This window comes from Chenopodium quinoa, unplaced genomic scaffold (genome assembly GCF_001683475.1).
Source record: "Chenopodium quinoa cultivar QQ74 unplaced genomic scaffold, ASM168347v1, whole genome shotgun sequence".
Lineage (NCBI taxonomy): Eukaryota > Viridiplantae > Streptophyta > Magnoliopsida > Caryophyllales > Amaranthaceae > Chenopodium > Chenopodium quinoa.
The window spans coordinates 847,397-861,057 of record NW_018744502.1 but is presented as its reverse complement, the minus strand read 5'-3'; the positions used below and the strand labels follow the sequence as shown (position 1 = coordinate 861,057).

Here is a 13,661-nt window from a genome sequence, read left to right as displayed (position 1 = left end):
TGTATATTATGATTATATATAAGTATTTGGTACAATTTAAGTGAAAAAAATGCAAAAAAAAAAAAAAAAAATAATTTTTTGGGGCACTTTTGCCACCGGGTCAGTGTGAAAACCGGTGGCAATGATGATGTTTTGCCATCGGTTCAATTGAAAACCGGTGGGAAAAGTGCTGAGCTTAAACCTAAATCAGCATGTTTTGCCACCGGTTCACCCCAAAACCGGTGGAAAAAGTTCTTTTTGCCACCGGTTTAAAACCGGTGGCATATCTTTGAGGATTTGCCACCCCCCAAATCAAGAACGGTTCAAAACCGGTGGGGAATGGGGGGTTTGAACCGGTGGAGATTGGGGTTTTTTGTCTAGTGTATGTTAAGTCCCGTGCTATGAACAGTAATTTCACTATAGTAAATTTTTAAAAAGAATTTTTTTATAAAAATAATATGGACAAAATACAATTATAACATACTTCGTATTTATCTTCTTTGTATTTTGCATACAGAATAAAATTGAACATGGAATATAACGAAAGAATCATTTCGGCCAAGAGTCCATTAAAACCATATCTTATACCATATGAGTGTTTAAAAAATTCAATGATAAATGTAAAGAATAAAATATGGTGAATTAGCTAAATAATTAAGTAATTTAAAGATATGTATTACAGCTGATGAGTATAAATAGGTAAGTTTATCCCCAAATCTAACCTTGTACTCTATACTCTGCCACATTAGCTTTTCACTAACACATTTTTTTTTTAAACTTATACAAACTCTCTCCATTTTCACACATTATCTCAATAATCACTCCAGGTTCACTTGCCTTCCAAAAAACATATTAACATTAATTTATATATATATATATATATATTTATTTATTTATTTATTTATTTTACTTGTAAATTATTTTTAATAATATTGATATGATGAAGTGGCACCACTCAATTAGACCAAAACAAAAAAGCAGCAAATTTTGGATTTTTGTATAGTTTTAAAGTGGGTTTTGATATCCAAAACTCCCTTGAAGACTTGCCTCCAGACTCCTTATAAACTTACCCTAGCTAAGAAACACTCAATAACCAGTTTGGGAATTAGTGAGAAGATTCCTAATAATAATCTATATAGTACAAACAATAAATCTATTATATAATAGATTCATTAGTTTTTAATATTATTATAAAATTACCTTATATAAAATATATTAATAATTTGAAAGAATAAAATGTGGTGTACTGTGTTATTTAAAGATATGACACACGGAGTAATAGATATGGAAAATATTTTATCACGGATATGAAAATTATGTGAATCAAAATTACCACAATTATAAGATTTGGTGAATATATTGTGTATAAATTGTAGAAAGTGGCATTGTCAAGAAATGACATGATGTCTATTTTTAGGATTACATAATGATTATTATATTTCTTTTAAATGTAAGGATTATTCCTTGCAAGTAAGGGGGAAATTAGTGATCCTTCTTGTGGGGTGAGAATTGAACCCCTATCAAAGAGGTAAAAAAGAGGGCCTCCAACCACTAGGCCAACCTTATTACTTTCATCAGGTTACTTTTTTCTTTTTTTTGTTATTTTATTTATTTATTTATTTATTTTTTTTTTTTTTGAACTTATACGGAGTAAGAAAAACAAGTACTAATATTGCTTAACTAGGTTAAACTTCGCCCAATGCACATTATTAGATAATTATAATGATAATAAATTTATAGATTAAAAAATTATACAAATATAATGAATCAATGCACAAGTATTAAAAATATGAAGTATATGAAATTAAAAAAAAGTACGAGAGAAATTAGTAATTAAACATACATGTAAAAGTTATACTCCCTCCGTATTTAAAGAAATGAAACGTTTCTTGTTTTAGTAACTTATCTCTATTTTTAAATAATATTCTCTCTACATTTTTATTACTAATGATTCCCACAAAAACCCCTTACGTTTTTCTCTCTGCTCTAACTTATAACCCACTACTTATTATTTTAATAAATTCAACTAACCTTCCTAAAACTCCATAAATGTCAAAATATTTCATTTATTTAAACATGAAGGGAGTAATAACAATACGATATTTTAGGAAGCTTATTTTAGATTTTATACAGAGTAAAAGCCACAATTTTTTTCTACATATGGATTTTCTTAAGCAAGTAATTCTAGAGGAAATTGTATGATTATTTATTGCCAAGTGTCCCTTTTAATTTCGCCTTTAGTGGTATGAAATTTTGGAGGGAAAAAGTTTTATAATACGCTTAAAAGGGTTTTTACTGAGGTCTAATTGGTGCAATTAGAGTTAATTTTGTTTGAATCATTAAATGTGGGTCTCATAAATGAAAATTTTGGCAAAATATGTCCAGTGGTAGCGGTACAAAAACAAAAACCCAACATAATGTTCTTTTTTTTTTTAATTTTTTTTAACGTATTTAGAGAGCCAAATGGGCGAGTGATGGAAGTAGATCCTAAGATCACCTAGTACTGGGACAAAAGCCTAAACCATTTGAGTTATCCCTCCACCTCAAAACCCAATATAAACTAGATATTCACGAACTTTAAAATAAAAGGTATTTATTTGCAGAAGTAGTAATTTAAAAGGTAGTTGTTGACAAAATTTCAATAAAGTATTAAACGATTTTTTTTTTTTTTAGATTCACCATGATCGAAATAGATAAAATTTAGATTACCTTAAGTAAATTAGAACACGTCACAAAATTTTCCCCACTTAAAACAAATGTATATTATTAATCTTTGATTATTGTCTTACTTAGAAAGTTAAAATAGACACAAATAAAATGAAATTGAAACAAATTTTGGTTGGAATATACTTCCTCCGTTTCTTAATAGTGGTAATGCAGACTTTATCACGGTATTTAAGAAAAGTGGACCTCATATACTATAATACACTTGAAATGTGGTTAAGAGGTTGTTAGGAGCATAATCAAGTGGAGGATGAGCTTTAAATAGAACTAATAATACAATTATCACCATAAAAATCTTCCTTTTAAAGTGCGTTGCAACTATTGTAACAAAACTATTTAGGGAAGTGTTGCAACTATAAAAAAACGGAAGATAAAATACTACAAAAAAAGGATATTAATCTATTACAAAATGAAGAATAAATACTATGATAAAAGAACAATTCAATGAACAATAAGTAAGAGATAGAATTGGTAAAACTGATCTGATTATTGGCTGGCCATGCTCAGATATGATGAATTATTCTAAATTATATCATTGTTTATGTGATTGTATACGAGTCAATGTGTGGCTATTACATAGTTTGTGAGCTATTTATACACGTAGAACCCTTAGAGTTTTTGTACATATTCTCTGAAATAAAGTCTAATCAAATAATTTTAGTTGATCCTTGATTTGATCATATCTTGTGATTTTGTAGGGATTTTCTTATATGATCTCTTTGATTGATTCTCTTGCCTTTCTTTGTACTTCCCTTTTGTAAATTGCAGCTAGGACTTCTCAGCACCGGTTCTTGTCAATGTGGGCTTGCGGAATATGAACCAATAGTAAAGGAAAAAAAAGGATTTTTTTTTTTTTTTTTTTTGAAAATCTACCTTTTTTTTAATGGTAAAAAATTTCATTAATAAAAAGTCATAAGCTATTGAATCAAATAAAAATTTCCTGATCATGCAATGTGGAACATCTCTCGCTTATATCGCTGGAATATTACAGCCTTGTTAGAGAGACAATTTTACGATCTTTTGTAGCCGTGAGGATGTTTTCCTTCTGATTCATATGTCTGTATTCGAAAACTTGAGAACCCTTGCGATCTCGCATAATTTTTCACCAAAGAAATAATTTCACAACAATCCATTAGATCTAATATCATGGATTCAAACCTAAAAAGATTCTCTCTCAAAAAGTGGAGATAAACCTTGTCTTTCGAAGGTGATCGAAAAATATACTTCAGATTTTGTGATAAACTTCTTTATAAAAAAATTATTGTTAAAATTTACCTTATAAAACCTAATTGTTGTAAGTTGTTACCATGTGCTTGATTTAATTTACCTTATAAAACCTAATTGTTGTAAGTTGTTACCATATGTTTGATTTAACAATGAAAGGGAAGGGGATTAGGGATTATAAGAGGATGGGAGAATTGGGTGGGGAAAGGAGAAAAAATTATTGAAAACGGGTCATTAAATATTTCTTATTTAGGGAAATAATCAGACAAAAGATAACTTCTTACAACATTTAATGTTTTATAAGGTAATTTCTTACAACATTTATGTTTTTATAAAGGTAGTTTCTTACAACATTTTTTTTATAAGCTAGTTTTTCACAAATTTGTTGAAAACCATTTTATAAAACACAAAATTTGTTAAAAACCATCTTATAAAATTTTATTTGTCAAAGCACACTTGTTTTTAATTTTTTTTTTTTTTTTTTGTAAAGTCCCACCACTCCCTGGATTTCGACTATTGATTGGGTTTGCGGCGTTGACCTCTGCTAAACTCCCACTTTTCTTTCCTTGTAACCTCTTTCCAGCTCCACTGGAACAACCAACCAACCTTCGCACTCTCTCTCCTCCACCTCCAATGGCAGCAAACTCCGTAACCTCACTCCGCCATTAACCTAACCTCCCTCTCAGTCCCATACTCCATACTCCAACCTCAACTACAACATCAATGGCAACCCAAAAGCCCCGTCATCCCAATTTCTTGCTCCTTCTCTCCTTGTCACCGGAACCCTAACAAGCGAAACGACTTTTCTCTATCCCAATTTTTAGCTTCTAATTCCGGTAAACTCCAATTTGTACTTGATGTTTATAAATTGAAATCCAGAACACCACTCTCTCTTCAACTAACAATTGATTTGTGTGAATCTAGGTTTGATCAATTTGTGTCTTCTGGAATCAAGGTGGAGAAGTGTGCGTGCTTGCCTCACTTGCGCCTGCGTTTGCTTTTGATGCTCAAGATCTGAGCTTCAATGGTGAAGTTTCAATTGGGAAAAGGGGATGAGAAGCAGACAGAGAAAAGATTGGAGGGAAAAGGGAATAAAATAAGAAAGGGGGAGGTCACACGTGCAAGTCAACGCTTAGAAATATAGTTAAAGGTAGGAATCCGGGAGTGGTGGGACTTTACAAAAAAAATTTAAAATAAATGTGTTTTGACGAAAAATTTATTTATAAGATAGTTTATAACAAAACTTGTCTTTTATAATATGGGTTTTAACAAATTTTCTTTGAAATTTATAAGGTAGTTTTTTAAAAAAAAAAAAAAATCATTAAGTAAAGGAATTTAGTCAATTTACTTAGATAGTATTAATTATGGGATTGAGTTTATTGCATTTGTTAATTAAGCTAAGCTGGATTATTGAATATCATCATAATCTGTTAAAAGTCATAATTTATAGCATTATTATTCAATTACAACTTGGAAAATTTGCAGCGTAGGACACATGTCTTTGATAGATTTTATAATCGAGAATCGGATATAAAAGGAATACGTATTCATTCTACATACATAAATCATAGAACTTTCTCAAATATTGAATATTTTCCGCAAAAGAATAGAAAAAAAAAAGTATGAACAAATTTGTTCCTACCACTCTAATAGGAAATTTTTTGCTAATTACGATCTTAGCAATCATCGTTTCTAGCATTACTATTCAAGGTAAATACAACAGTATGTTTATAATTTATGCACTACCTTCATTTTAAATTATTTACAACGATTAGACATTTTTCAAATTTTATTTGAAATCGTTGCAAATATTTTGAAGTGGAGGTAGTAATTATTTTAAATTTTGTGTATTTTTCTGTAAAAGTAAAGAGAAATGTTTATAATTTGTTACAGGAAGTATATGCGAATCTTGTGCTTCATTTTGCCTTTCAATGGGTTTTCCGCCAGGGAATTGCTCCGAAAATGATATATCGTGCAGCTGCGGCAACACACAAGGTCAGTTTTGTTATGTTTTTATGTATTTATTTTAAATTTTGTTTATTTTTCTGTAAAAGTAAAGAGAAATGTTTACAATTTTTTCTTTTTGGTTTTTTTTTTTGACGGAAGAAATGTTTATAACTTATTACAGGAAATGTATGCGAATTATGTGCTTCATTTTGCTCTAGGATGGGTTTTCCGGCAGGGGATTGCTCCGACAATGATATATTGTGCAGCTGCGGCAGCAAACACGCTTAACAGATGATAATGCTATTCAATAATATCGGCTTAATCAAGAGAAGCAATTAAAACTCAAACGTTTCCACGAGTAATGTTGTTTTGTTGAACATAACAAATAAACTTTCATGTGGAAGGTACCACCTAAGTAAGCAAATTTTTGCGTTTTTACTTAGTAATGAAACTTCATAGGAAATGCAACTTGTATATGTCAACCAAACAATGTAATACATTACCACTTTGTATAATGTGTTCTTTGATTTTTGTTATCAATTAAACAAGCACCTATGTTATTTTTATTCATAATCTCATAAAGAAACTCTAATTTTCTTGTCTTCCATTTTGGCGTGCTTTTAACTTACATTCATTTGTTGGCACTTAGTACTTACATTCATTTGTTGGTTACTTAAGTGTGTACCTTCCTTTATTTTAGCAATGTTAAAGTAGGATCCTAATGACAAAAAACTGATTAATTTAATTAGTATTTCCGTTTTTTATAATTCTATTTGATTACTGTAGCAATACATACTAAAGAAAAGTGAAAATGAAACTATGCATGTGTATATTTTTACTTTAAAGAGGAGAGATATGGAGAGTAATAGGTTAATTAAATAAATTGGACCCAAAACGAGATTGTAGGTGAAAAAAAAAAAATTGTCATAAAAAAAAAGAGTAAATTGAGCAAACTTAAAAAAAAAGTATAAAAACAGAAAGTGAGTTATCTCCTAAGATTCAAAGAAAACGGAGAAAATAGTACATTTGTTTATTCCTCCGGTTTTATTTTTATTTTACTTATGTACTATATTAATTTGGCTATATTATGAATTCACGACTTTTAACACTACTGTTACACCATAAAAACATTTAGTTTGACTTTCAAAACACAACTTGCGCTTAAAAAGGTTAGCAAAGTTGGACAAGATCCATATAAGATCACCATTTAAGCCCAACGAAAGTCAGACGATACCCTAATGGAACTAGGGCTGTTCAGAGTAAACCGCAAAATAGATCGTACCAAATTGCAAATCAAACCGCAATTTTGTGGTTTGGTGCGGTTTGCGGTTTGAAAATTGCGGTGCAGTTTTTGAATATGATCAAACCGCGGTTTGCGGTTTGGTGCGGTTTCTAAAAAAAAATTAGACCAAACTGTACCGCAAACCGCACTTTAATGTATTTTGCAGTTTTTATATTATATTTTTATAAAAAAATAAAAATAATAGCAGTAAAATACATGAGCTAATCTTTGACTATTAGCTAATTAAAGGTTAAAATAGAGTTTAATATTTGAATTATAAATTAGTAATCTCAAAATAAAAAAAAAGTTTTGTTTTACAAAAAATAATTATAATTTAAAAAAAAACGGTTAAACCGCAAACCGCACTGCACTAAACTGTATTTTGCGGTGCGGTTTGGTTAGAATTGCGGTTTGTTACAGTTTAAAAAAAATAAAAACTGTAATTTTGTGGTTTGGTGAACCGCACAAAACCGCACCGCGAACACCCCTAAATGGAACAACTACACATGCCAAACATGTAGAAATCCGAATTTAAATGTCAGCACCAAAATTTGAAAAGGGGTTATAACCAGTGACTCGTCGGTCCAGATCGGGTTAGGGATAGTTCATTTCGAGGAAAGAGGTCAGAGTCAAAAAATGCATATTCTGAAGCATAGGGGGGGGGGGGGATCATCTTGCTGCAAAATGAGCCACATCATTACCATTACATTTAACATGATTATTGGTAACAAAAATAGAAAAACTCTTCCTGCTTCCTTGACATCTTCCAACACCATGTCAAGAGGAGTTCTGCCCACCCGTTCCGGCCTTAAAGCATTGAAAATTGTAAACGCTTCCCCTTCCACTTTAACATTGCTGAAGCCGAGCTCCTTTGCAGTCAGCACACCGAACCTAACTGCCATTGCTTCAGCAAGTTTGACAAGAAATTCACCAGGGCATCGTTTAACACTACCAACAATAACCTTTCCAGCATCATCATCACGTATCAGTGTATAACCACTCCTAGACCTACACCAAACCTAGCCAACATAGCTGCGTCTATGTTCACTTTGACAGCTCCTGCAATAGGCAGGCCCTAGCTACTTCGTATAGGCTGCCCCTTTGAACCACCCCCCCCCCCCAAACAGCCGCATTATATCTCGGATACTCACTCACCAATTTCATAAGCCCCACAGCTCCAGCAACCACACATCTCCAAGGATTATTAAACACTACAGAGTTAGCCAATAAACATCACCAAACCTAGCCAATACTGACGCATCTTCCATCTCCCACACGCCATTTGATCCCATCTAGGAGAAGAGACATAGCCCCCCCCAGATACTACGCCACACAAAGCTTGGATCATACCCCGTCTAGCCGAGACAAAGTCAACGTGCTTGAAATATTTAGCCTTTAATTCTTGGTGCACTAGGGAGCTAGTATAAGTTATTAATTTCCACCCTTGTTTTGCTAACAAGGCTTGATTAAAAACCTTCAAGTCACGGAAACTTATCCCCCAAGAGACTTAGGAAGACATAATTTCTCCCAACTAACCTAATGTAACTTCCGTCTAGAATCATCTGCCACCCACCAAAACCTTAAAAGCATTGCATGAATATCATCTAAAATTCCATAAGGAATTTTATACAACCCCATCATATATGTCAGAGTGGCTTGTGCCACCGATTTGATCATGACCTCTTTTCCCACTTGTGAGAGAAGATTCTCCTTCCAACCTTCCATCTTTTCCAAATCCTATCCTTCTATCACGAAAAAACCATCTTCTTAGATCTTCTAATAATTGCAGGGAACCCCTATATTTCTCATGTCTTGCTACACCCATCACACCTAATACATTAAGAATATCTCTCCTCCTAGACACCTCAACATTTTTACTAAAGGTAGCTTCAGATTTCTCAAACTTTATTTTTTGTTCCGGTACTCTCTCATAGGTGCTAATAAGATTAGCAATTACAGAACATTCCTGAAGCATAGCTCTAGAAAAAAAATATATTGTCATCACGAATAAAAGACGAGAAATTCGTTGGCCACCTCTGCAAACCATGGCTCCATGAACAAGCTTCTCATTCGTCGCCTTACAAAGGAGTCTCAAAAAAGACTTAGTGACAAGCAAGAAGAGATACGGAGAAATTGGATCACCTCGTTATTCGCGTTTCGGCCGGACATGCCATCAGTCACACCATTAAACTTAAAATAGTAAAAAAACACTCGACATACACTTGTAGGGAATATTACAAACATCAACTTTGAGCCCCACTGTAATCATGCTTTTAAGCGTGGTTGCGTCCAAAGGGAAATAAGCTAGAGATAAAAGAGTCGCCAACAAGTTTTAGGAACTTGTAAACCGTTCACGGACGTGAAGGTTACACCCCATTCACGATCACGGAGATCGCTAACTTTATAGTGGTCCGGAACCATGACTGGATATTCGGGGATGATGGTACGAATCCAACCTAAAAGAGATTGAACCCGCCCTAAATCGACCTCTACTTAATTCTTATGATATTCATGTGCGCTTTTCGATCAACATACATTCAACAAGGTAGCCCTAAACCTGTTTAATCTATGTTGGTTGATTATTAATGAACAAATAAATCTATTAGTGGCGATCATTTGAATCAAAATCATATTAGCCTAAAACCAAATTATTTATTATCTTATTAGGCGTGATTTCAAGTACAAATTTCCTTTAAACCTGCAGAAAAGGGCGTGACCAAGCAATAAAAACAAGCAATAAATAATCAAGCAACATAATAATTAATTAACACAACAATCATCATCATAATCATCATAATATCATTAAATCATGATTAATAGCAAGATGCTAGGCATGATACTAAACGGATTAATAACAAACCCTAGCATGTCACTAATAATAAAGATCAAAGCTTTATCCTAAATATGATACTAGGAACCAACATGGTATTAGAAATATTAAAGACATCCTAACATGATACTAGGAATCATAAAGACATCTTAACATGATACTAGGAATTACAAAAGCATCCTAACATGATACTAGGAATTAAAATAATATTCTAAGCATGGTTTCTATATCAAAAGCAAAGAATAAAGATAGTAGATCTACTCATTTTGATGCCTCGTATCTCTTTCTATTAAAAAAATACACACATTAGTAACTTCAAGAAAGAAACAAACCAAACAAAGTAAATCAATTAAGAATCGAAATATAGATTGGGGACCAAACCCTTAGAACTATCAACCTTTCACGTCAAGGTCGAATAGCCTTGGAATATTCAAGTCTCGCAAAGGACGTATGGTGTTGGGATGCATTTAGGCTAGGCTAAGAAAGAAAGAGAGAGAGAGAGAGAGAAGCTTATAGCTTAAAGAAGGGAATTAGATGATGATTGTTGGTGATTCAAAATGTGGTAAAACGACCTCTATTTATAAGAAAAAAGAGGGTCGAAGGGTCAAAAAAGAGCCAGAATTTGACTCGGAGTAAAACGGGTTCCATCGCGGCGCGATAGGAATATCGCTGTGCAATATTTCTATCGCTCAGTGATACTTTTTAGAAGATAAGATTCATACGGAATCTGACTCCCAATCGACTTGGGCTAGTCGAATATCTGTACGTATCCTAATTTTATTAGAATTAAAATCATTGAAAAACAAGTGTTTTATCCGAAGTAAAATTCTTAAACCTTTATGTTTTCAAAAACAGGATAAATTAGAACTTTCTAGAGAATTCTAGAAGCTAATAATAAATCCAAAGGGATTTAGGAATGGTGTTTAAGGTTAATGGACCCCCCACATTGTCATTGGGTCGTAGGTAAAGCTCGGTTTGGACTCGGTTTAGTATTTTGGCCATAACTTATTCGTTATAATTCGGATTTGGGCTTATAATATATCAATGGAAAACTCTTTTTGAAGCCCCATCCAACTACACAATAATTGGACCAGGATTATGGACCAAAATAAACTGGTTTGGACGTTTTTAGAAAAAGGACACGAAATGAATGACTTTCAAAGGCATGAAATGAATGATTTTGGGTTTAAGGGCACGAAATAATGATTTTGGTCTAAAACATTTTAGGAAAGGTTAGAGACATGGTCAAGGATAAAGGGAACTTCACGAGACTCTTCAACTCTTCACTTAACTTGATAATCAAAGATGTGAAAGGTACTCATCACTAGGTTTGGTTTTTGAGGAGACACAATCAGGTGTCTACAGAAGCCCCCACTTTGAATGATTTTGGAGAAACGTAAGCTTAAAAAACAAAGGTCAAAGTAGATCGATAGGGACGAAGAATGATTCAGAACGTCCTGCGATCCTAGATAATTCTTTTTAACGCCGATACCTGCAGAAAAGCGTTAGTTCTACAAATAAGGGAGTTAGAAACGCGTATTATGCACCGTCGAGTACACGCATCTTCTCAAATCAAATTTGTTTGAAAACCTCCACAATGCTTAGTGAACGCCGTCGAAGGAAGCAGTGCTTCGCTATCATCATTTACAGTGACAATCTTCCACATCCTAGGGAATATCGCCAAAGATGACAGTGCTTCGCCACGGCAATGCTTCGCCGCTGTTGTTAATGTTGTGGCAATTCTTCACCACGACAGTGCTCTATAAGTGTTTCTGGTAGATCATAGAGGTACACTTCCTCTAGTCTAGTGATTTTAGTGTCTTTCTTGATGTTTCTTAATTTTTAGATTTTCTGTCTTCTCGGAGATCTAGCTCTACGAGTGTTTCCCTTCACTAGCGCTAGCGAGGCCTTGAGCTAGAGGACTCCCGATCGCTACCAGTTGGGAGGGGCGCCGTGCTGGTCTAGTTTCTGCTGCCGCTGTTAGGGTTGCTATTCTTGAGGTAAAGATTTTATCCTTTGTTCCTTGCCTTTTGGATTTCATCACGAGTTCCTGACTCGTTTCTTTTTGTTGTAACGCCCCGATGTCCAGTATCGTTCATGGGCCAGCTTGGGTGATTTTAGGCTGGCTTCTCAGTACACTACTGAGAGGCGTTTTTTCTAAGGTACTTACGAGGTGGTATGGTACCTGGGTGAGAGGGTGGCTGTCCAACACTCCTCGACTGTTCATGTGGTTCCCCCTGATCCTCCTTCTCTGATGATGAGTCAAAAGCATCTCCGAATTCATGCGGCCAATGGTGTGATAGGAGAGGATTGGCGGATATACAACTACCCTGATCGTCCTTACGTGGAGGTGTTACTTCCTTGACTAGCTCCGCCCCCCTACTGTGAGGAGGAGGTTTGTGCATTTTGACTAGTCGTTTATTTTTCTTATAGCCTCCAATAGTATTTAACTGTTGGATCTTGTTTTTGTAGGAGTCCGAGGAGCATGCGGAGTTCGTGTCTCCGTGTATGTCCATCCTCTATCAGGGGATTCATGGACCCATTGAGGAGATGGTCCCTCCAGTCTTGGAGGAGTGGCCATTAGTGGAGCGATCGATTCCTCACCATCACACATGGGTAGGTTGTCACCCTTTTCTTTTGTCCGATGTATATATTTTCTATTTTGCTAACTTTGTTTGGTTTTGCAGTTCTCTTGCGAGGTGGTTACTCGGATGGCGGCTGCCATGGATGCCTTTCGCTACCACATGGTGAGATGGAGCCACCGAGCGTCGTGTCGATGTACGGGGGATAATGTGCCGGTATGTTTTTATGTATTGCTTATATTTTTTCTGTTTTGTTTCCCCTGTGTTTGACTTGCATTTCTTTGTTTTTGTTTCAGCCTATTCCTCGGTCACGCACTCATTCGAGGCTAGGGGGCTCGAGGGAGGGAGGAGCGAGGCGTCAAAGCACATCGTTGGAGATCCCAAAGAGACGGGAGGGGTCTAGGCAGGCAGCGGGTAATGACGATGGTAGTTTGACAAGGGTTAAATCGGTCGCTACAATCTAACTCTCAATCAAACAATACTTATACGAACACCCTATAACCAAGTACAATGGCAAATAAAGGTTCGGTCCACGAGGAACGAGAGTAATTGCAAATCAATCTTAAACCTAAGCTAGTTCGAAATTAATGGAAAATGGTGTTCTAAAATACTACTAAAAAGATGGAATAAATCAATAAACGAAGACACTAGGGAGAACGGGAATTCACCAAACCATCGGTAACTACGCAACAAGGAATCATAGAGACAAATGGGATATGCAAAGACTATATGTCTGATCAATATCGTGCGATAGGAAGACAACGGGCAATACTAAGCTTGGATTTCTCATGCACTCAACATTACTCGATACATAATCAAACCACATTCAATAATGAAATACTCAATTCACAATCTCTTGTTCAAACCAAGAATAACATGCAATCAAATTCAAGACTCTAGGTTAGCTACTCCTATTATAATGAATTAACATGCAATCGCATATAACCAGTTTAATCACAATCCGTTTATCAAAACCAATCCTCAATTACATATATTACCTAGGCCGGGTTTCATCCCGAAACCCTAGTTAGGGAACTACTCACACATATTCATGATCAAAGCAACAATAAATTCTAAAGGCATAATAAATCTA

General features: G+C 34.5%; 1 long non-coding RNA gene across 1 annotated transcript; it reads left to right on the top strand.

The window, feature by feature from the left end:
- Positions 1 to 5,261: 5,261 nt before the first annotated feature.
- Positions 5,262 to 7,063, top strand: LOC110698176. The gene is made up of 3 exons (XR_002506675.1): positions 5,262 to 5,637; positions 5,821 to 5,922; positions 6,056 to 7,063. It is a non-coding gene; the product is annotated as an uncharacterized LOC110698176 (long non-coding RNA).
- The last annotated feature ends 6,598 nt before the right edge of the window (positions 7,064 to 13,661 follow it).